The sequence below is a fragment of the Balaenoptera borealis genome (genome assembly GCF_965194805.1).
Source record: "Balaenoptera borealis genome assembly, chromosome: 2".
Lineage (NCBI taxonomy): Eukaryota > Metazoa > Chordata > Mammalia > Artiodactyla > Balaenopteridae > Balaenoptera > Balaenoptera borealis.
The window spans coordinates 15,084,816-15,108,694 of NC_138867.1; the positions used below are offsets into that span (position 1 = coordinate 15,084,816).

At 42.8% G+C, this 23,879-nt stretch overlaps 1 long non-coding RNA gene across 1 annotated transcript; it reads left to right on the plus strand.

Annotated features, from left to right (window-relative positions):
• The first annotated feature begins 58 nt into the window (after nucleotides 1–58).
• On the plus strand, nucleotides 59–17,755 carry LOC309623436. Its single transcript, XR_014241384.1, has 2 exons — nucleotides 59–1,121; nucleotides 14,086–17,755. It is a non-coding gene; the product is annotated as an uncharacterized lncRNA (long non-coding RNA).
• Nucleotides 17,756–23,879: the final 6,124 nt, after the last annotated feature.

Sequence of the window (23,879 nt, forward strand, 5' to 3'; positions counted from 1 at the left end):
CGCCGCAGGCTCCGGGGCGGGCGGGGAAGGCGGGGCCCGAGCGGCTCCCAGCTCCCTCCCCGCCTCCCCACCTAGGTGCGGGCGGGGGAGTTGACTCTTCCCTCTGGTGAGAAAGACCAAATAGTCTCCAAGGAGGAGGGGTTGGGGGATTTTTGTGTGTGTGTGCCTTTGATCTTTAGCACGCCCTGGAACCGGCTCAACGCGGATCTCATTAATGCAGCTCGGCAGATGAGCGACCCCGGGGACGGAAGCGCGGTCCGTGGAGCTGCCCCGGCTGTTGGGCCAGATCAAAGCGGAGAAGGGAGGCTAATCAGAATTTCTGGAAGCTGCCTACCCGTGTGGAGTTTCTCTCCTGCACCCAGGATAAAAGACGTTTTCGTCGCAGTGGGAAAATGTAGTTTTGTAAACTGGAAGAGGACGTGGCCAATTGCACCTTAAAAAATGTAACACTTTTCCTGGACCTAAAGGAAGCAGCAGATAGTCAAATGGAAGCGAGATGGATGAAGGATCAAACCCCCCTGGTACTGAGTCCTGGTTTCTCTGGGGCAGGTCCTCAAACTTTCGCGTGCACAGGAATCACCTGGGAATCTTGTTAAAATGCAGATTGGAATTGAGTGGGATGAGCGCTGATAATCTGCATTTCCAGCAAGTTTCAGGTGCCTTCAAGGGATGGCACCTGGCCTTGTGCTGTTCTGCAAACTGTTTGGAACCTGTCTGTAACAAGTAGAGAAACTGAGAGCAAAGGTTTAGAAACTTTTGTAGCAATTTAAAAAATGCCACGACATACAAGCACATGATCCGTGGGCTCTTTGAACCGAGTATAAACCAGTTTGGGTGTTGTCAGACTCGTGGTGACTCATACCTGGCACAGCAGGGTTTTCCTATTGGTACCTGGCAGATTGGAAACAAAAACAACTGGTTCTTCACCACAAATGGTTTGAGAAGTTCTCTCTAGGGGATTTGCCAACTGCTACCCATCCTTTAAGACTCAAGTCGGAAAGTCACATCTTCCGTGGGAAGCCTGCCCAGAGATGTTCAGCTACTCATGCCACTTCCAGCTCCGCCTAACCACCGGCCGTGGCTTATTCCTACAACTACGGAGGAAACTATATCTTGTTGGGGTAAAACTATATTCTGCAAGGGTCTGTTTGTTGGAGTCCTACCCATCTTCAGTTGGGAGAATAGAAGCTCTTTGAGAGAGGGAACTGTGCTTTCAAATTGTTATCCCCAGCCTGTTTCAGAGGCTGAATGAATGAATGAATGAATCATCCCCCTAATCCTTGCGTGAAAATTCAAGCATGTTTGTAACCTATCTCAGAGCAGTTATTCAGCATGAATATCGTTGTACCCACTCCACTCCCCTTTGGAAAGAGTCAAGGTTAAATTAATTCATGATATTGTGCTCTGTGATTGCCCTGTTTCACAGGTTTACACATGTAAGCCATTAAAGATTGTGTCCCAGGTTGCGTGGAAAGTTAAGATGGAGCCAGGATAAATACCAACCCTCCCAGGCACCATAGTGCTTAGTTGAATGAGTCCTGCTGCCATCTGTGTTCAGATACTGGCGCAGAGCAATTACAGTCATGATGGTGTTAATCTGTATAGAACATCTTTCAAGAGAAAGTACAGGCAGCTGGTTCAAATGAGGATGTGGGTGTGGCTTGGTTCCCAGCATCAGCCCAGCCACTGGCAGCCTTGGCCATGGTCATTTCAAAGTCACTTTCCAATACTGGCTCATCAGTTGTAACAAATGTACCACGCTAATACAACATGTTAATAATAAAGGGAACTGGGATATAGGGACACTTTACCCTCAATTTTTCTGTAAAGTTAGAACTGCTCAAAAAAATAGACTATTTTTGAAAGTTACTTCCCTATTGATTAAGAAGATATGGTTAATAATTACATACCCCCAACTTGCCTCAAAAGAATTGTGAGGCAGATCCAATACATAAGGGTTGACTTTTACTGAATTATATTTCTTTTAAAAGTTTACACCACTTTATCAAAATCCCCTAGGACAATTGTCAAAAAGAAAAAGCAAAAGAACACATGACTGAATCTCAGGGGTGGGCTGGGTGCCTAAGAATCTGCATTTTAGTAATCACCCAAGTAGACAATTCAATGTTTGAGAATCATCGCTTTATGTTTTCAGAAGTCATCAGATTTTCCATATAAATGCACAGTCTCAAAAAGGTGTAAAGATAAACAGTAGCAGTAAGATTCTATTTGTTGAACAAACAGCAAAGCGCATGTTATTTTAAGCATTCTAAACAGGATATCAAACTTTCAAGTATTTGGGGTGGAATCAGTTGTTTAAAAGGAGTATGTTAAATTTACAAGGGCTTTGACAAAATTGGACAGAGAAGGGGAAGCGCTGAAAAGTTAAGTGCTTCCTTTTAAGGAGCTGTGTTACCCAATGGTCAAAGCTGTTTGGACTAAAACATTAAACTATGCCCTTTGAGAAGTGACAGAGGCTCACAAATGTTAATGCCAGAATGGACACATTTCTCTGAAGCCAAGTTCCTTCTTTTTTAAATTTTTTTAAATTAATTAATTTATTTTTGGCTGTGTTGGGTCTCCGTTGCTGCGCTCGGGAGCTACTCTTCGTTGCAGTGTGCGGGCTTCTCATTGCGGTGGCTTCTCTTGTTGTGGAGCACAGGCTCTAGGTGTACAGGCTTCAGTAGTTGTGGCACACGGGCTCAGTAGTTGTGGCGCACGGGCTCAGTAGCTGTGGTGCACGGGCTTGGTTGCTCTGCGGCATGTGGGATCCTCCGAGACCAGGGCTCGCTCGAACCTGTGTCCCCTGCATTGGCAGGCGGATTCTTAACCACTGTGCCACCAGGGAAGCCCCCAAGTTCCTTCTTAATTATCCTACTTATTTCTCAAACATGCTCACCGGAGTGTTACATTTGCAAAATAAAACAACAAAAAAAGCTCAAGTTACATTCTCTTATTTAGCTGCAAAAATTAACCCATAAGTGACAGAAATTTATTTGTATATAGATGGGACCATTTCCCCACTTTAAGGGAGATTTCCGTACAGGTATGTATGTGAATAAGTACTATGATCCTCTTCTGTTTTTGTTTCCACCACATGTTTGTTTGTTTTCAGCTGACATAGCTTGTCTTAATTTCCTTTGTGATTTCGAATTGAGTTCCTTTGTTGTTGTTGTGTTGCTGCTGGCAGTTCCTAATCGGGATGTGTCTTAGTGTATAGAGTCTTCTTTATTACCTTTGTTTTTATAAAACACTCGCTCTAATTGCTCCAGTCAGACTAATGGTTTAATTACCAGTTACGGGAAGAGAAAGTTCTGGAGTTTCTTTCACACAGATTAGAAGTTAATAACTGACACAACCTTAAAATCCTGTTTTCCATGCTTAACTAAACAGCAGTTCCTTTCGGTTCACTTATAGTCTTGGATCTTTAAAAATTCATGTGTTTTTGCCTTTTGAACAAGCAAATATTAAGGGAATCTTCGTGTTCTTTAAATTTTTAAACAAGTGTTGCTTTTATTTCTCATAACTTACAATTCAGAAACCCTTGAGGAAGTTTTGTTTTGTTTTGTTTTTTCATATGAAACTTAAAACAGTTGTGAAAGAATAAAATTCGGGGGGAAAAATACCTGAAATGTTTCACATTGTAGTAGAATTAAACAAGTACAAAAAAGTAAACTCGGAAATGAAGCAGGGATAAGACACTCAAAAACTGATTTGCTAGCAGTCATTTTTCTAAACAAAATGGGCTACAGCTAAGATGTAATTTACCTAATCAGAGAGCCCTCAATGGACAATCAATGCCAACTAAATCCCCATCACTTCACACTACAGCAAGAATGCTTTCTAAATTGATATCCTGCACAAACACAGAGTTGTTTTCATAAATGAATCCATTTCCCTTTAAAGTGCTGAGTCCCGGTCCTGTTGGGTGTGATAAATAAATGGTATAAAGATCCATGAAACCCTCCCTGATGATAGATTCTGCCCACTTGGAGTATGTTTGACGCCTCCCTTTCTCTTTGATTTCTTTTTGTCTTCACACTCTCTCTCTTAGAACAGAGTAGCTCCCAGGATGACTTTCTCAAGTTTACCATCTCTCCATCTCTGCTGTTAATCACATGTTTACCACTTCCAGACCTTGTGCCCTCACATATTCCCCTCTTCCTGCATCTTCAATCTTTCCTGCTCACATTATCTGAGCCAATAAATGTGGTTGTGTCTATTCCACTTGAGAATGGCTGTTTCTTAACCCAATTGCTCCCTGAACTACTGGGCCATCTCCCTTCAGACCCCTAGCTTTTCACTGTCTACACTTCATCCCAAGCAATTTACCCATCAGCCTCTTATGAGTGGAGATCATAACCCCATTCTCTTGAAGATCACCATGACCTCGGAATAATCAAATTCCACAGCCTGTTCTCAAATTCCATCCTCCTTGACATCACCCCTCTTTTGAAATTCTCATTTCTCAGCTTTGGGGCCAGCTTCACAGGGGTGCATCTATAGAGTTAGTTGCACAGGACCCTAAGCTCAGAAGGGGCCCTGGGCTTGGTTTAATACTCTGTTGTGTTGTCTTAAAATTCTAATGAGTTTTGAACCAGGGGCCCTGCTTTTCCATTTTGCATTGAGCCGCATTCTACCTAGCTTTATGTAGCCAGTTCTACCTAGCTTTAAAGCACTGCATTTGTTTGGTTCTCCCATCTCTTTGACCTCTTTCTCTGTCATTTTTACAGGCTCCCCTCCTCCCTCCCTCCTCCAAAATATGGTCAATCCTAAGCCTGCATTCTCTTCTCCACTCTCACATTCTTGCCATTAATTCTCAGTACTTCAGCTGCCATCTCTTCATAAATGATTCCCAAACCCATAACTCAGGCTCAAAGAAGTCCCAGCCCCACGTTTCCAACCATCTGTTCGATTTCTTCTAGTGAGGTCCTTCTCATCTCTCATGCTCCCAAACTACCCCTTCTTCACCCTCCATTCACTTTTACCAACTTCCCTATATATATGAATGGAATAACCCTAATTCAGTCATCTTGATGGAGTGGATATCCATCATTCAGGGCTGCCCCATATCTTCTGATGGTCCTATCCACATGCTGAGGGTGTCCTTACATTGGGAATCCCTCCAACCCAATGGATAATCTTCAAGCGTCCTTTGCGCCAAACATGTGACTTCAGTACTACCAACTGGATGCACCCACTCAAGGTTTAACCTGGGGAACAAACTACATGAGGACACAGGGGAGATTCAGAGAGTCAGTGTTGGTGGCAGAGCTGGGGGCAGAAGGTATGTTTTAGTGGTCAGCTGTGGGGACGTCACTCCTACGCTGCCCTAGTGGGGTTCTTAAGTTGGTAGGTGAAGCAGCCTGTGACCAGCCAGGCCTCCTCTGTGCTGTGGTTCTAAGAATTATTTCTGGAAGCTTAGCCTAAAGCTCATTCCTTCAGCCCTTCCAATGATACGGCAAGCTGTGTAATGCTGTTTAATAATCTCCTCTTGCTTAAATTCTCTGAAGTGGATTTTGTTTTCTACCACTTGCCAATACCTTAGGAGGAGTGACACCCTTAGGCTGAGGAAAGTGGGGTCCTATCCTTGGGGGTGCTTTTCTCAAAATGGTCTAAGTCCCATTTGGTGCCTGGGATTGGCTGGGGCCAGCAGTGCCATCCAGAGAGGCCACTCTGGACCCTGATCAGGTCCTATGTGGTCTTCAGTCTCTGCCTTTCCCCTTTGGGGTACTCACCAGCCCTCTACCGTGCACATGGTGTCATCCAGAAGTCCAGAGCTGGCATTTATGGGGGTGCTCATGGAGCTAATGGCTGGACCTCAGTCCCAGGAAGACAGCCGCCTAGATTTTCCTGCTGGCCAATGCAATGTGTTTTCCACAGGATTGTGAGCAATTGGGCCACCGGAATAATGCTGACAAGCTGATGTGAGTGACTTTCATTCACCTTGGACACAGGAGGACTGCAGTACTCTTCGCCAACAGTCCCCCAGTGACCTTGGGCTTAGCCTGGGTGCGGACTCCTGTGTCAGGTCTCACCTATGTGTTCCAACCGGCAGTGGTACTGCCCGAGCCTACAGCATCGTTGGGCAGTGGGGAGGTGGCGGGCGTCTTTGCCCTGTGTGCGTTCCACCCCTGGCACGCAGGAGGGCCATCGCAACCCTTCCGCTGGCTCTGCTTCTCACGTCAGGCAGTCTTCCTGGGTTAACTGCTCCCATCTCCTCCTTGATTTTCTAGACAGCTGCCCTGCAGTGTCAATCGGCCCTTGCTACCAATGTCCTTACTTGCCTCAAGTCCGTGTGGTGTCGCTGTACTCCTGTAGGCGGACCTTAATCTGAGCCAGATGAGAGATGGACATTTCTTGCATGAATGGGACCACTCTCCCCACTGCACTCATGGCCCCCTCCCCTGGCCTCCCCGTCGGTGCTGGTGTGTGGAAAGCAAAGTGCAGTCAACATTGAAATCGATTGTGTGCTCAGGATGCCTTGATTGCAGCCTGAAAGGTTCAAGAGAAGATTTAATTGGAAGATGTGTTGTTCAGTGGTCCTGCTATAAAATCCTCAGTGGTTATTGTAGCGTGACGCCAAGATGAATTATCATTCACATTTTCTTGCCTACTCGGGGTTGGACTTGCATTTGTGGCCACCGTCAACAAAGCACCGTGACAACCTTTGAGAGTGTCACTGGCAGCCAGTTTCACAGGCGCAGGATGTATGATGTAATGTCATAAACGGTGAGGCAACAGCACTAAATAAATGACATGAAGAAACTGCAGAGGTCAGAATTTCTATATTGTTTTAAAACAACCAGGTTCTGAACAGCCGTGACACTGTGAAGAAGTTTCCCTATCCTTTTCTCATTATGAGAAATAAGAAATGAGCCACGGATGGCACATTTGACAACAAGAACATGACGAGATGTTTCCTGGATGTGAATTGGAAGAGCTGGTGCCTGGACCCTAGAAGAATCTTTATGTACACTCAGAGGAATAAACAAATACTGAAAGATTCATTATTGTCAATTTTCATGGAGGAATCACTGTACATTACATGGGCTCATGCATTTTGTAATATATTTTAAAATCAAATTATTTATATACACAAGGGTCCCCACAGTACAAAAAAATAGCCTAAGGCTGGCCCACAAGTGAGAAATTTGAGGGTGTAATTCATGGGATGCATCCCAGGGCCAGCTCTCTATAAATTCTCTTTAGCAACCTGGCATGGCTTTAATTTCCCCACCTGAAATCGCCTGAAATCACCACTATTGCTTTTGCTTCTTAAATGAGTGAAGAATATTTTTGGAATTTTTTTTTCTTAGTTTCCATTAAATGCAAGTGTGCAGCTGCTGAGAGTATTAGGAAAAAAGCAGATAAGTGCAGAAAATTGTTTATATAAAAAAGTCCAGGATAGAGTTGTTTAGAATAGTTACAAAGCTGGACACAACTTAAATGCCCCTCGGCAGGAGATCGGTTGAGTAAATTATGGTAAATTTGGTAAATGCCCAGCAACATATCTTGTTGGCGTGAGTTATCTGCTTCTGCATGACAAGCCCCCTAAAACTAAATGGCTTCAGACAACAATGACTTATTATTATTTCTCACAATTCTCTGGCCTGACTGGGCTCTCAGAGGCAGCTGCAGGCAAATGGGTACCAGCTGTGGCCGGTGATGGGACATGGCCTTCCTCCTGGGGCAGGAGCCTCGCTGGGACAGCTGGGACAGCTGGCAACTCTCTTCCATGTCTTTCTTCACTCTGTGGAGGACTCAGGATTCCATTCAGGCAAGAGCAGAGCTGTAAGACCTTCTGAGGACTTGCAAAGAAGTCACATGACATTGCTTCTGCCACGTTTTTTGGGTCAAAGCCTGACCTAAGGCCATCCCAGATTCCAGGCTCTCTTGGTGGAAGGAGCTGCAAAGCATCTGTGGCCCCTTTTTTTTTTTGGAGAGAGAAGTGGGGAGGGAGGGAGAGCGTTAAAATATACGTAACACCACATTCACCATTTTAAAGTATACAGTGGCTTTTAGTATACATTCACAACGTTTACAGCTATCTATCTAGTTCCAAAATATTTTCATCACCTCAAAAAGAAACCTCATCACCCTTAAGCAGTCACTCAGATTCGCACCCATCCCCAGCTTCTGGCAATCACTAATTTGCTGTCTGTCTCCAGGGATTTGCCTGTCCTGGAAATTTCATATGAATGGAAGCATGCGTACCTTTTGTGACTGGCCTAGCATCATGTCGTCAAGGTTCATCTGTGTTGTAGCCTGTATCAGTACTTCATGCCTTTTTATGGCTGAGTAATATTCCATTGTATGGATAGACCACATTTTGTGTATCCATTTGTCACTTGATGGACATTTGGGTTTTTTCGTGTTATGGCTACTGTGAATAGCGGCGCTATGAATACTTGTATACCTGTTTTCAGTTCTTTTGGGTATATCTCTAGGGGTGGAATTGCTGGGCCGTATGGTAATTCTGGGTTTCCCTTTTTTTTTTTTTTTTAATACCAGTACTCTTTTTTTTTTTAGAGTATTAGTCATTTTTTAAATGTATTTATTTATTTATTTATTTATTTATTTATTTATTTATTTATTTTTGGCTGTGTTGGGTCTTCGTTTCTGTGCGAGGGCTTTCTCCAGTTGCGGCAAGTGGGGGCCACTCTTCATCGCGGTGCGCGGGCCTCTCACTATCGCGGCCTCTCTTGTTGCAGAGCACAGGCTCCAGACGCGCAGGCTCAGTAGTTGTGGCTCACGGGCCTAGTTGCTCCGCGGCATGTGGGATCTTCCCAGACCAGGGCTCGAACCCGTGTCCCGTGCATTGGCAGGTGGATTCTCAACCACTGCGCCACCAGGGAAGCCCCCGGAAGCCCCCTGGGTTTCCCTTTTTTAGGAACCACCAAAGCGTACTCCTCTGTGGCCATTTTTAATCCACCGTAATATCCATATTTATTGATGTGGTGATAGGAATAAGTAACAGTTACAAAATAACATGTTTCATCTGTAGGCTACAGAAATTCAAGAAAAACAAACGGTGGCTATAAGCAGACATGTTTGTTTTTCTCTCATAAACAAAGCCCAGAGGGTTGGGATGTTCCATAAAGTCTCCAGGGACACCGACTCATTCCAGCTCTCTCTCTGAAGTGGGCCACGGTGCCTCACAGCCTCGCAGTTCAAGAAGGCAGCCTCAGCTTCCTAGGCTGCGAGAGGCTGTGGGGGGCAGTGGCTGATGGAGGGGGCAAAGGGCAGGCCCGCGATCTCTTACGCAGATTCCCGGGAGTCGTCACACAGCACACCTGCTCACTGTTGGCCAGAACTTAGTCACCAGCTGTGAGGAATACTGAGAAACGTGGTGTTTATTCTGGGCTTTTATTTACCCAGCTAAAAACTGTTACTTGGAAGAAGGAACGAATAGATACTAGGGAACAGAAAGACAAAACAAAAAGGTTTAATAGATGTTATCTCTAGATAACAAGGGCAGGGCAATCAAAAATTATTATTGACCCTTTTCTATATTTTCTGAATTTTTGGATACCTGTATAATCCTAAGGTTATTTATTCTTATTTTGAAAAATAATAAAATGTATATTTCTTTTATCAGAGCAGAACTTCATTTATTCTTCCTTTTTTTTAATTTTATGGAAGTATAGTTGATTTACAATGTTGTGTTAGTTTCAGATGTACAGCAAAGTGATTCAGTTATATATATATATTCATTCTTTTTCAGGTTCTTTTCTCATGTAGCTTATCACAGAATATTTAGTAGAGTTCCCTGTGCTATACTTCCTTTCTTTCAATTATTTTTTCTTTTTTTACATTCTCTTCCATTATAGGTTATTACAAGATAGTTCCCTGTGCTACAGTATAGTTCCTTGTGCTATACAGTAGGTCCTTGTTGGTTATCTATTTTATATATAGTAGTATGTATATGTTAATCCCAAACTCCTAATTTATCCCTCCCTGCACCTTTCCCCATTGGTAACCATAATTCTGTTTTCTATGTCTGTTCAATTATTTTTTTTAAATGTTCATTTTGTATCTGTGATGTCAGGTATTAGAAGATATAAAGATGAGTAAGACAGGGTCTCTAAGGAAATCAATAGACCAGTTGCAGAGAGATACTAAAAGAGAATTTTGAAATGACTGGAAATTTCTATAGTAGAAGCATACACAAAGTTTTAAGGGGACCTTTAAAATAAAAAGTGAAACTGGGGTGAGTGTTATGGGCGGAATCATGTCCCCTCCCCAGATTCATATGTTGATGTCCTAACTCCCAGTACCTCAGCCTGTGACTGTATTTGGAGAGGGCCTTTAAAGGTGATTAATAAAAAATGAGGCCATTAGGATGGGCTCTAATTCAGCATGACTGGTGTCTTCAGAGAAGAGGAAATTTGGACACAAAAAGAGCCACCAGGGACGCTTGCACAGAAGAAAGACCACATGAAGCCACAGCAAGAAGGCAGCCATCTACAAGTCTAGGAGAGAGGCCTCAGAAGAAACCAACCCTGCCAACACCCTGATCTGGACTTCTAGCCTCCAGAACTGCAAGAAAATCAATTCTGTCGTTTAAGTCACCCTGTCTGCGCTATTTTGTTATGACAGCCCTAGCAAACTAATACAGGGAGTCAGGAGAAAATCCCCGGAGAGCTTCACTGGAAGCAGGGCTCAGTGGATGAGTAGGCTTCTACCAGGTAAGGAAGAGAGGAAAGCACATTCTAGGCAAAGGAAAAAGCCCAGAGGTATGAAAAGCATGTTCAGCAAAGGGTACCAAGGATGGTTAGGGCCGAGAGTGTGTGTGTAGAGCTATAGGAGACAAAGTTAGTTTACAACTATTTAGTAGTTGTTAAGCTAAGTTAGTTTACAACTAGTAGTTTTCTAGTCCGTGTTTGACGAGTCCTATCTATGGAAAGGGTAGCCCTGATTTACACCACAGCATTTGCCAATGTCTGTGGTGTAAATGCTCACACCGTGTCTGATTTCAGCGGTTCACTGAATGTGGAGCTGGGAAGAGCCCCATAGAAGCGCCTCATTTTTCAGTATTTCCACCATATAAGATACAAGAGACATCACTAACTTCAAGTGCATCGACAAGAGTAAAAATGTACTAGAATAATTTGTAAGCAGTAAGTGTTGAGTATTTACTCTTTGGGGTTTTAATATAATTTATTTAATTGTAAGTTCATATAACTTAATTTTGACGAATGGCTGTGTTTAACAACTGGCTCACAACATTTCTGAAAATTTAACAATTTGTTCTCATGCATCAGGGTAAGCACACCCCTGTTTATATCTATTATTTCATAAATTATTGCACTTCCCTTGGGGGGGTGTTAAGACTCAAAAACTAAAGTAATGCATAGCAGCTTTTATTATCTCCATCGGGTTAAGGAGATGACACACACATGTTCAAAAAACTTGGCATAATTGCTAAGAAGGTAAAGATTTGTGGGAGACAGGAGGAGGAATCTCCATGGCTGTAGCAGTAGTTAACCATCACAGAGGAGAGGGTATTCACTGGAATCTTCCAGAAGAGGGGTAAGGGAATTTTGGGAATGCAAGAGGAAGATAAAGAAGGATGGAGATTGTGCGATAGAAAGAAGGATGGATGGAGTTTTCAAATCAGATGCCCTCCGTGGGCTCAGCTCCTTAGTAAACTGGGAGAGCAGGAGATTTGCTCCTTTGCTCTGATAAATGTACTGGGTTAACTCATTGTTATCTTGAAAGCCAGAGCATTGCAGGCTTCAGAGAGCAAGAGACGAAGGGATTCTGTCAACTGTAAATCATAGGGTAAGAGGGTTTAGGAGAGAAAAGGCGGTGTATCCATGGTGACGCAGGACCGGGTCCAAGTCAGGTCCAAGTGGGAAGGCATCAAGAGAAGAAGATGCAGAAGAACTAGGCTGGGGACCCCACACTCGCTGAGGTCACAGCTGCAAACAGGTGGGGACTCCTCCATCTTCTCTCTCGAGGCCACCATTCTACCTGCGCTTTACTTTCTGCTCCCACCAGACAGCGTCACCTCCCCCTCATGCTCTCTGGTCCAATCTTTCCTTACCCTCCTCATCCTTCTCACTCCACCATCATCTTCCCTACGAGGCCTTTGTGACCAGCTCACAACACGCTCTAGTAGCCCCATCTCTGAATCTCTCAGTGAAAGCACATCGTCCCCCAGCTACCACCCCATGGTCTTCACCGCAAAACATACCCAAGGCATTCTCTCTCCTGGGGCCCCCCACTGCCTTCTCGCTCCTTCTTCCTCAACTGTCCCTCCTCTCCACTGTCAGTGTCACCAGTGATTTCTCTGCTCTGCAGAAGCTAGAGTGCTATCTTAGAATGTAAATCAACACTACGTTGCACTTAAACTCTACAAGGGACCCCTTTACACTTAGCGTCAAATACCAGTGCCTTTCAGGCTGATAAAACTCTGCAGGACTGGCCCTGCAGCCACACTGGCCTTCTGGAGCTTGATCCTGCCTCGGGGCCTTTGCATGTGTGTTTCCTGCGCCTTCACGAGCTCTTCACCTTCCATCACCCCTTTCACTCTGCATGGCTGCCTTGTCGCCTTGCTCAGGGCTCAGCTCAGGTGTCCTCTGACCAGCCCATCTAGGTCTGCACTGACACACCTGTCACACTGTGTCACGTTGCTCCACCTACTTTCTTCATAGTGTTTATCACTCTTTGAAATTATCTTACATTCTCTTTGTTTTCCTCAGGGGTCAGCAAATTATGGTCCATGGGCCGAACGTGGCACAAAACCTGTTCTTGAAATGCAGTTTTATTAGAACCGGCCACCTCCATTTACTGACAGCTTGTCCGTGGCTGCTTCTGCACTAACAGTTGAGTGGTTGTAAGAGACCTTATGGCCCACAGAGCCTAAAATATCTAGATTTGTCCCTTTGAAGAACTGTGCCTAGCACATAGTAAGTGCTATAAAAGATGTAGAAAACAAACTTATGGTTACCAGGGGATAAGAGGGGAAGGGATTAATTGGGAGACTGGGATTGACATATGCCCACTACTATATAAAACATTGATAACTAATAACCTACTGTATAGCACAGGGAACTCTACTCCATACTCTGTAATAGCCTATATGGGAAAAGGATCTAAAAAAAGATTGGATATATGTATATGCATAACTGAATCACTTTGCTGTGCACCTGAAGCTAACACATTGTAAATCAACTACAATCCAATGAAAATTTTTAAAAAAGAAAAGAAAAAAAAAGATATGCTGATCCCTGGTTTCCTTGTTTACTGTGTTTACGTCTTTGTTGTCTGCCTTCCTCTATTAGAATGCCAGCTCCCTGAGAGCAGGGGTGTGTCTTTATTTTATCTCCTGCTGTATCTCAAGCACCCGAGGAATGTCTGTCACTGTTGTGTAAATGAAGAGGTGATAACGAAGGAGTGATAGCGGTGTCAGCACAAGCACTTCTATGTTAACATTGGCCCGGTCTAATCATAACACCAATACTACTGGCATTCTTATTACCACTAAGGGCTAAGGTATATTAAGAAGAGCTAGTCTGTGCCGAGCGCTGCTCTAAATGCTTTGCTTGCATTATCGAATCAGCAAGGGGGGTTTCATTCTACCCATTTTATACAGGAACAAATTGAGACTCAGAATTCAAGCAATTGCCCACCTTCCCACTGTTGAGCAGTGGCACACAGCTGGGTGAGGTCTCTCAAGCTTACGTTCTTTCTTCTGTCCTATCCTGGAAAGACCATGAACTTCAGAATAAGACAGAACTGAGTTCAAAATCAGACTTTACCTCTCTACAGTTTTGTTTTATTTTTATTTTTCTTAATGTCTAGATTTTTGGGGCTGCATCACGTGGCCTGCGGGATCCTAGTTCCCCCACCAGGGATGGAACCCATGCCCCCTGCAGTGTAAACACAGAGTCCTAACCACTAGACGACCAGGTAGAGAAGTCCCTACCTCTCTACAACTTTGAACTTGGCAATTTGCTTAGTGTGAGGCTGGGAAATTACCCCCTAATTCCCAGGATTGAATAAGATGCAGAAAGTAATGCCTGACACGTAATGGGTGCTCAAAAATGTTAATTTCCATCCCTCTTTTTTTTTAAGACAACAGATGGGACAAGTTTCCTTTGCTCCACACTTGACCTTACAACTGGCAGTGGACCAGAGTGTGTTGAGCCACTGCCCCGCCTGTCCAGGCAGTGGCAGCTGTGTTTTCCCAGCGGGGACAGCCCTGACCTGGCCTGGAGCACCTGTGAGCGCCCTTGTGCCCGACACCTTTCTCCTTTCTGCCCCTGGCCACTTACCTGATTGGAGAGGATCCCACCGCCTCTTCAGCCGCTTTGCCTCTGGGACACAGTTCTGTTTAGACGCCTTCTGCCTCTACTTTCTCATGCCCATCACTGCCCCAGAACAAACAGAAATTGCAACCGAACACAATATTCAGAAGAAGTAAAATGCCAGTGGTCTGGGCACTGGCATCTGAATAAGTGCAGAGAATGATGCAAACGGAGAAAGTCATGAAGAGTTTTGCAGGAATCTCAATATGTTAAAAATATATTAATTTGGTGTTGCCGGAAAAAAACATGGCGGGGGGGGGGGTGGTGAGAACAGCGACAGGGAGATCTATTATGGCTTGTGAATTAGTCATGGAGCTCTTTGAATTAAGCAAGAAACCCAGCCCTGGCAAACTTAAGGGGGAAAGGAATTTATTTGCAGGGTATTGGGTAGCTTGTAGAATCAAAGGGTAGGATCAGAGGGCAGAGGCTTCCTCTTTCAGCACCATGTTCAAGAGATAGCACCTCTCACCGTGAACACGTTATTATGTTGGGTACAACACCATGGGCAGCCTTTAAAATTCATGTCTATCCAAACTGGGAGACATTCTACAAAAATACTTGACGAGTACTCCTCAAACTGTCATCAAAAACAAGGAAAGACAGAAGCTGTCACAGACCCAGGAGGCTGAGACATGAGGACTAAACATAACGTGGGATCCTGGAACAGAAAAGGGACATTCGTGGAAAAACTAGTGAAATGCAAATAGAGTCTAAAGTTTAGTTAATAGTAATGTACCAATGCTGGTTTCTTCATTTCTGACAAATCTACAAGGTAACATAGGATGTTAACACGAAGGGAACAATCTGTACTATCTTTGCAGCTTTTCCATAAATCTAAAATTATTCCCCCCCAACCCCAAAGGGTGTTTTTAAAAGAAAATTTAAAAGGTACAGGGAATCCACAAAGGTCCAAAGAAAGGCAAGGTAAAAACCACAATGGCAAGTGAGTCCCCATGCCAAAGAGGGATGGGAGACAAGCCTGCCTTGAGTTACAGCTGAGACTCTTGCATAAAACATGACTCCTCAAAGGCTACACCCTCAGAAATACACAGCCTTGAAACTTCCCAACTCTCATCAAAGGTACTGACAAGAAAATTTGTCAATTAAGGCCTTGACATGGGGTGAAAAATAGAAAAGTTTCATGGGAACCCATAAACACAAACAGGTCTTATGCTGATTTAGACTTTCAACTTGCACCCCCTGTTATGGGCAGAATTATGTAGCACTGACACCCATCCCCACCGCCAATTCGTATGTTGAAGTCCTAACCGCCAGTATCTTGAAATATGACTGTATTTGGAGACAGGGCTTTACAAAGGTGATTAGGGTAAAATGAGGCCGTAGGGTGAGCCCTAATTCAATGTGACTTGTGTTTTTATAAGAAGAGGAAATTTAGACATACAGAGAGACACCAGTAACATGTGGGCACACAGAAGAAAGACCATGTGAGGACACAGCAAGAAGACATCCATCTGCAAGTCAAGGAGAGAGGCCTCAGAAGAAACCAACCCTGCTGACGACCTGATCATGGACTTTTAGCTTCCAGAATTACAAGAAAATCCATTTTTTGTTGTTTAAGCCATCCAGTCTGTGGAACTTTGTTACGGCGGCCCTAGCAAACTAATAGATTACCCAAGTGCCCAGCAAAACCCAAGCAAAAAATTCATTTTAAGCACATACAGTAGGTAGAGCCCTTTTAGGGCAAATCTTCTGGGTCAGAATTCACTCTCATCCCAACATAGTCAGGATTCCCACTGATGAAGACCAGCTGTACATGAACACATGATAAAAAAGAAAATCCCAATAATCAGGGCTTTGGTTAGACAGAAGCTTATTGTTTCTCTCATTAAAATAAGATAGTAAGCTGTCTGCAGTTGGCAGGGGGTCCAAGGCTCTTGGGGCCTTCTGGTTCCTCTATATTCTATAAAGCTAGTTGGAATGGGTTTAAGAGACAGTGGACGAAGAAGACAGGATGGCATTAAATACAGAGCTGCTGGGAGTTTTGTTATAAAGGGAAGCAGAAAAACGGAGAGGTGCCTGCAGAGGAAAGTAAAAACAAAAGAGACGTTTTATTTGAAGATGGAGAAACCATGTAGGTTTGGATACTGATGGGAATGGCCCCATTGAAAGGGAAAGGGAGATAGAGGAGAGGAAGCATAGTCAGAGAGATGTCTTTGCATTCGTGAGGCGGGGTAGAGTTAGTACCCAGACTGTACAGTGAGAGCTGAGTAGGAAGGAGGGCTACAGAGAAGAAAGAGGTGGAGGTCCCACCTTGGAGGTAGGACCGGAGGGGAATTGAACAAGGAGCTCACCTAACTTAAGCTCGAGGTCCTCTCCCTGGTACAGTGTCTTCCAAGGCCTGGGAGGGACCTTGGCACTGTGTTCCTGTGGTCCCAGGGTTTTGTAAACATTTTATGAGATGCTTTCACTGTAATCGATTCTGCTATAACCTGAAGAATGCTGTATGTTTTCACTCCGAGTCTACTCTGTCACACTGCTGTACATTCTGGGACACTGGTGTGGTGGGAGCATTTTTGGAATGTGTGTCAGGGGGAGTTAGGTGGTGTATTAGTCAGTGTTCTCCGGAGAAACAGATTCAGTAGAATGTGTACACACACACACACATACACGTGTGTATGTGTGTGTGTGTATGTGCATATATAAATGGAGAGAGAGAGAGAGAGAGACAAGGAGAGAGAGAGAGAGGTTTATGTTATGGAATTGGCTCACGTGATTGTGAAGGCTTGGCAAGTGCAAAATCTGCAGGGTGGGCTGACAGGCTGGAAACCCAGGGAAGGCTTGCTGTCTGAGTCCAAAGGCAGTCTGCTTCTTGCTCAGGGGAGTTCAGTCTTCATTCTATTAAGGCCTTCAAAGGTTGCAGTTGCCCACCCACATTATGGAAGGTAATCTATTTACTCAGTCTACCAATTTAAATGTTAATCTGATCAAGAAACACCTTCACAGAAATATCCCGAATAATGTTTGACCAAACATCTGGGCACCATGGCCCAGCCAAGTTGACACCTAAAATTAACCATCACAGATGAGATGTATTTTTGTGTGTTTGGGAATGTTTTCTGTTTGTCTTTAGGTGAATGCGTGCTGAGTGCAGGAATCGCTTCAGAGGATACTCCTGCCTTGTACACGGCTGACTCTGCTGGGATGGAACCTGTGGACGTGAACCCAGAGGTCTTATGAAGACGTGACTGTGACCCCATGCTGCCCAGCACCAGAAGCAGAGGAAATACTGAGTTTGAAATAAACGAAGCAAGTCTGTGGAAAGTTCTTCCAAATCTCCCAGCTCAATATAAAAGAAATTTGAACAGAGTCTGCCCAAACTTGCCAATAATCCTAATAATGTACATGACATTGTCATTTATTCTTTGTGAAGTGGAAAGAAACTCTTTTACACTATCAATAATAAAAAGCAAATTCTATTCATCGTGCTAGAGAAAGACTGAATTACCGTTCTTAGTCTCTCTATAGAAAATATTATTACCAAACCACCTATCATTTGAAGAAGTCATTAAAGGGTAGGCCGACAAAAAATGTAGGAAAACATTATTTAGAGTTGAGTGTTCATTAATAACAACCTTTTTAAAATTTGCAATTTGTGGTGATTTCTGTATTCATTCTCCATAATTCTCACTTTTGGCCTCATGTTGTACTTGTATGGTGTATTATTTTTTATGAAGTGAGTTCTGCAAGTTGCATAAGCTCTGGGTCCCACAAAACCAGGATCCGCCCCTGAGTAGGGCTGAGGAGGAGGAGCCCTTGAGGAGGGGAAGAAATCAGGAAGATTCTTGGAAGTCAGAGAGAGGACCGTTTCAAGGAGGGCATGGCTGGCGGTATAGAATGTTCAGGGACTTGAGAGATACTACCGTCAAAAATCTCACACCTGCTCATCAAAAGGCTTTCAGGACTTAAAAACTGCTTCATCATGGGAAAACCTGGGAGTTTAGGTGTGTCCCACCTGCCTCAAAATCACCAAGGAATAGGGCTGCCAGATTTAGCAAATAAAAACATAGGACGCCCTGTTAATTTGAATTTCAGATTAAAACAAATAATGTGGGCTTCCCTGGTGGCGCAGTGGTTGAGAATCTGCCTGCTAATGCAGGGGACACGGGTTTGAGCCCTGGTCTGGGAAGATCCCACATGCCGCGGAGCAACTGGGCCCGTGAGCCACAACTACTGAGCCTGTGCGTTTGGAGCCTGTGCTCCGCAACAAGAGAGGCCACGATAGTGAGAGGCCCGCGCACCACAATGAAGAGTGGCTCCCGCTTGCCGCAACTAGAGGAAGCCCTCGCACAGAAACGAAGACCCAACACAGCCAAATAAATAATAAATAAATAAATAAAAACAGAAAACAAAAAACAAATAATGTTTTAGTAAGAGTATGTCCCATTGCAATATTGGTATCTTATTTGGCAACACTATCTGGTGAGCTTCTTAAAAATACATTTAAGCAGTTTACTCAGGTGGTTCGTATGTAGATACAGGTGAACTTGCTCTAGATTTAAGAAAGCATTATTTTAGGCACTTGGGTCTCTTTTCGGGAGAATCCTGTGAACTATCAAAATGATCTCCCCAAATTGATTTCCAATCCAGGTTCACAAATTTGTTGCACACTCTCTATAATTAAGAGGATGAAGTTTAACTTGGAGCAAGCAGAGTGATGTAGTAACAGCAACAGAGCTGAAGATTAGCGTGTGAAGTAAGGTGATTGTGATCAAAAGGCATTGACCAAAACCAAAACCAAAACCAAACCAAACCAAAAGGCATTGACCAAAACCAAAACCAAACCAAACCAAAACAAAACAAAAACCAAAGGCATTGACCAAAACCAAAACCACAACCTTACCAAACCAAAACAAAACAAAAAACCAAAAGGCATTGACCAAAACCAAAACCAAAACCAAACCAAAACAAAAAACAAAAAACCAAAAGGCATTGACCAAAAAGGTTAGATGTTGGGATCTTCATTTCCTACTCATTTTAATTTTATATATTTATTTTATTTTTATTACTTTTTTTTCATCTTTATTGAGGTATAATTGATAAACTTATAAGATAGTTAAAGTGTATATCATGGTCATTTAATATATATATACACACACATATTGCAAAATGATTCCCATCATCTACTTATTTAACACACGCATCACCTCACATATTTATCTTTTTTGCATGTGTGTGAGAACATTTAAGTTCTATTGTTGTAGCAGATTTTAAGTATACAATACGGTGTTATCAACAATAGTCACCAAGTTTTATGCTAGCTCCTCGGAACGATCCAGCTTGTAGGTGAAGGTTTGTATCCAGCTTGTTGGTAAAAGTTTGTACCCTTTTACCAACCTCTCCCCAGTTGCCTCACCCCCACCCACCCCCTGGCATCTACTTTTCTACTCTCTGTTATTTGCCTTTTTTTTTTCTTAAGATGCCACATGTAAGTGATGCCATCTAGTATTTGTCTTTCTCTGTCTGGCTTATTTCACTTAGCATAATGCCCTCAAGATCCATCCATGTTGTTGCAGATGGCAGCATTTCTTTCTTTCTCATGGCTGAGTAATATTCATGTACATATGTATATATATTTATGTCACATCTTATTTATCCATTCTTCTGTCAACGGACAGTGAGGTTGTTTCCGTATCTTAGCTATTGTAAATAATGCTGCAATGAACTTGGGGGTACAGATGTCTCTTTGCCATAGTGTTTTCATTTCCTTCAGCTAAATACCCAGAAGTGGAATTTCTGGATCATATAGTAGTTCTATTTTTAATTTTTTGAGGAACTTCTATACTATTTTCCATAATGGCTCCACCAATTTTTATTCCCACCAACAGTGCACAAGGGTTCCCTTTTTTCCACATTCTCACCAACACTTGTGAGGTGAGATCACCTTATGGTTTTGATCTGCATTCCCTGGTGATTAGTGATGTTGAGCACCTTTTCATGTACCTATTGGCCATTTGTAGGTCTTCTTCAGAAAAATGTCTATCCAGTTCCTGTGCCCATTTTTTTTTATTGGATTGTTTGGGGTTTTGCTCCTATTCATTTAAAAAAATTATTGTGGAAAAATACATATAACATAACATTTGCCATTTTAGCTATATTTAAGTGTACAATTCATTGACATCAAGTACCTTCACAATGTTGTGCAACTATCACCATTATCTGTTTCCAAAATGTTTTCATCACTCCCCAACAGAAACTCTGTAACAATTAAGCAATAACTCCCATTCCCCCTCCCCCAGCCCCTGTAATCTCCAGTCTACTTTCTCTAGGAATTTGCCTATTATAGATATTTCATCCAAATAGAATCATACGTTATTTGTCCTTGTGTGACTGGCTTACCTCACTTAGGATAATGTTTTCAAGGTTTCATCTATGTTGTGATATATCAGAACTTCCTTTATTTTTATGGCTGAATAATATTCCATTGTACATATGTACCACATTTGTTTATCCACTCGTTTGTCAATGGACGTTTGTCTTGTTTCCAGCTTTTCACTACAGTGAACAGTGCTGCAATGAACATAGGCGTACAAGTATCTGTTTGAGTTCCTACTTTCAATTCTTTTGGACAGAGACCCAGAAGTAGAATTTCTGGGTCATTTGGTAGTTCTATGTTTAGCTTTCTGAAGATCTGCTGAACCCCCTGCTAACTATTTACAGTCTACCTATTACACAAGAACAGCCACTGGGCTCCAACATAACAGCACATAGAGCCGGCTTCTTGGGCACATGACCTGTGCCATTTCACAGGGCCCCATGCTCAGGAGTCCACACTCAGAAAAGCCTGGTGCTGAGAAGGGCTCCATGGGTAGGTTCATCCTCTGCTGTCACCATCCTGAAATTCTTAATAATCCTGTCTTTGGACTTGCGTCTTGTAAGTGGAGTCCGCTAGGACAATGGAGAAATGCCCGGCATCTCTGTTCTCAGCCCTTGCTTGCTGCTCCATTTGCACAGTGTTCGTATTGCCCCAGGAGCACAGAAATCTGGAGGACCAGGAGGCATGGGGGTCGAGTGAGACTCCAAATGAGCACCAGGTGAGTGTGTTCACCTTCTCTGACTGGGTAAAATGGGTGAGGGGCTGCTGATGTCCCAAGTGGCCTCACTTCTTTTTGCTTTCAACGCAGAAACCAACCACCAAGGAACTGTATCGTATCCTTTGTTATTCATGTTATTTCCCTTATTCACCAACTACGAATGCTGAGAGTGATGGTATAGAAGGAAAGGGAAAGACAGGGCAGTGCCTGGTTACTTTTCCTTTCAACCTTCCTTACTCATCATTAATTCAAAGACAGAAAGTGGTGGTCAAACATGTGTGCAGCAAGAAGTGAAATTAAAACGGTTCGCTGAGTTTTGTGCATTTCCAGTGTTCGTGTAAGAATAAAATATATATGATGTGCGTACAAGCAATGAAATATGAATTGTGTGATTTCTGTGATTCTGCTTATGAGTCAAATGCTCCGATACTTTATTTAAGATTGGCATTGCACAGTCAAAAGAGGGACAGTGAAATCCCTGCTAATAATGTACATTTTAAATTTTTCTTTACTTAAATGACATTAGCTAGCAAATAAAACAACACCATGACAAGTCAAGAGAGAGAATACAGAAAGGAAAAAGCTTTTTATTTTAGTGCTTTCAGTGGCACTTTTTTCTTGCCTTTTGAACAAAAGGTCGTGCATTTTTGTTTTGCACCGGGCCCCATAAATTATGTAGCCAGCCCTGACAGCCCCTATTCTCAAATGCTACAACAGTAGTTTTATGTGCAATTAGGGTAGTGGGGAGGGGTGAGGTAGAGCTTGAAGTGCCATGGTGTTATTTTAGGAAGGGTGGAGTTGACCATGATTTTGTGAAGGAATGCACTTCAGAAAATAAGCACATAGATGAAAGAGGCTGGATACTCAGGCTTTCATTATACACTGTCTCAGCATTCTCAAAACCAAATGAATGACAGATATCCTGTTTTAAAGAAAGAGAGAAGGGGGGAAGGGAGAGACATGGACAGACAAGTCAGATGAGCTTCCTTTTTCACTAAATATAACATATCACACAAAAAAATACTTATAAATGAAAAGAAGGATAATAATAGGCTCTGTATCATTGATAATGTTATGAAAGACATATGAAAGATAAATTTTTTTTGTTCATTCAAAAATCATTATAGGGATTTCCCTGGTGGCAAGTGGTTAAGAATCCGCCTGCCAATGCAGAGGGCACAGGTTCAAGCCTTGGTCCGGGAAGATCCCACATGCCATGGAGCAACTAAGCCAGTGGGCCACAACTACTCAGCTTGCACTCTAGAGCCCACGAGCCACAACTACTGAGCCCACGAGCCACAACTACTGAAACCCACGTGCCTAGTGCCCGTGCTCCGCAACAAGAGAAGCCACCGCAACGAGAAGCCCGGGCACCACAACGAAGAGTAGCCTCCACTCGCCGCAACTAGAGAAAGCCCGCACGCAGCAATGAAGACCCAAAGCAGCCAAAAATAAATACATAAATATTAAAAAAAAATCAGTATAAACTTCAGTCTGAAGGATATTAAAGAAGACTTTATTTTGATAAACTGATCAATAAAATAAAAATAAACTCAATTGTCATGCCTCAGCCTTTTAGATTTTTTTAACATAAATATTTTATGGCAATTCAAGTAAGCCAACAAATATCAGACATAATATCAGTAACAGAAATAACAGTCCTGCTCTCCTTTGACAGATTTTAAAAGTTTGTTTTCTTTAAAAGTTACTCTAAAAAGAATATCAAATATTTTGGATTAGTGACTTAGAAGTTTTTTTTTCTTTTTTCCTTTTGGAAATTCTAAATACATCCTTGCATGGAAAACTTGTTTTCTCGATAGAGAAAACTAAATGAAATGGTGATTTTCTCCGAGTTTCTCTGATGATCTGCCACTTTTAATCTCCTATCAATTAAGATAGTCAAGTGATACTACAGAAAGTAATCAAGATGTGTCTAATCTTTACAACCTAAGTCATGTTAAATCTATGCCATCTGTCTGGGAGAAAGAACTACAAAGGCATGCAACCTCACATTTTTAAGGAAGTTACAATCAAATTCCCCAAGGACTAGACAACATCTGGACTATACTTAACTCATCATGGTTTATCTTATCTCACATAAGAGTTTAGCAAGAAATAGGTGCCCCCTTTTCATGTACTATTGACCAGCAAATTAATTTATTGATTATTTATCTCCATGCCCTGCTATACAAGGGGAAGTCTTACATAGTATTAAAGCATTTATTGAGCACTTACTTTATTCTGTGCAATTTCCCTGGGTTATCTATATAATTTCATCCTCCCATAACACTAATGCAGAATCTAAAGCAAAGTTCCTTTGTTTCCAGATGAAACAATCAGAATAATAAAGAGGCTCAACAGCACGTCATACTCAGAGCTTCTGAAGCTGCTGAGGATGTTTAACCTGAAAAAGAAAATACAACAGAGGCTTTCATATACAAGGGTGGTCTCGCAGACATGGGTGAGGGCTGCTCTGTGAGGACACAGAAGCCAGAACTTGATCAGTGAG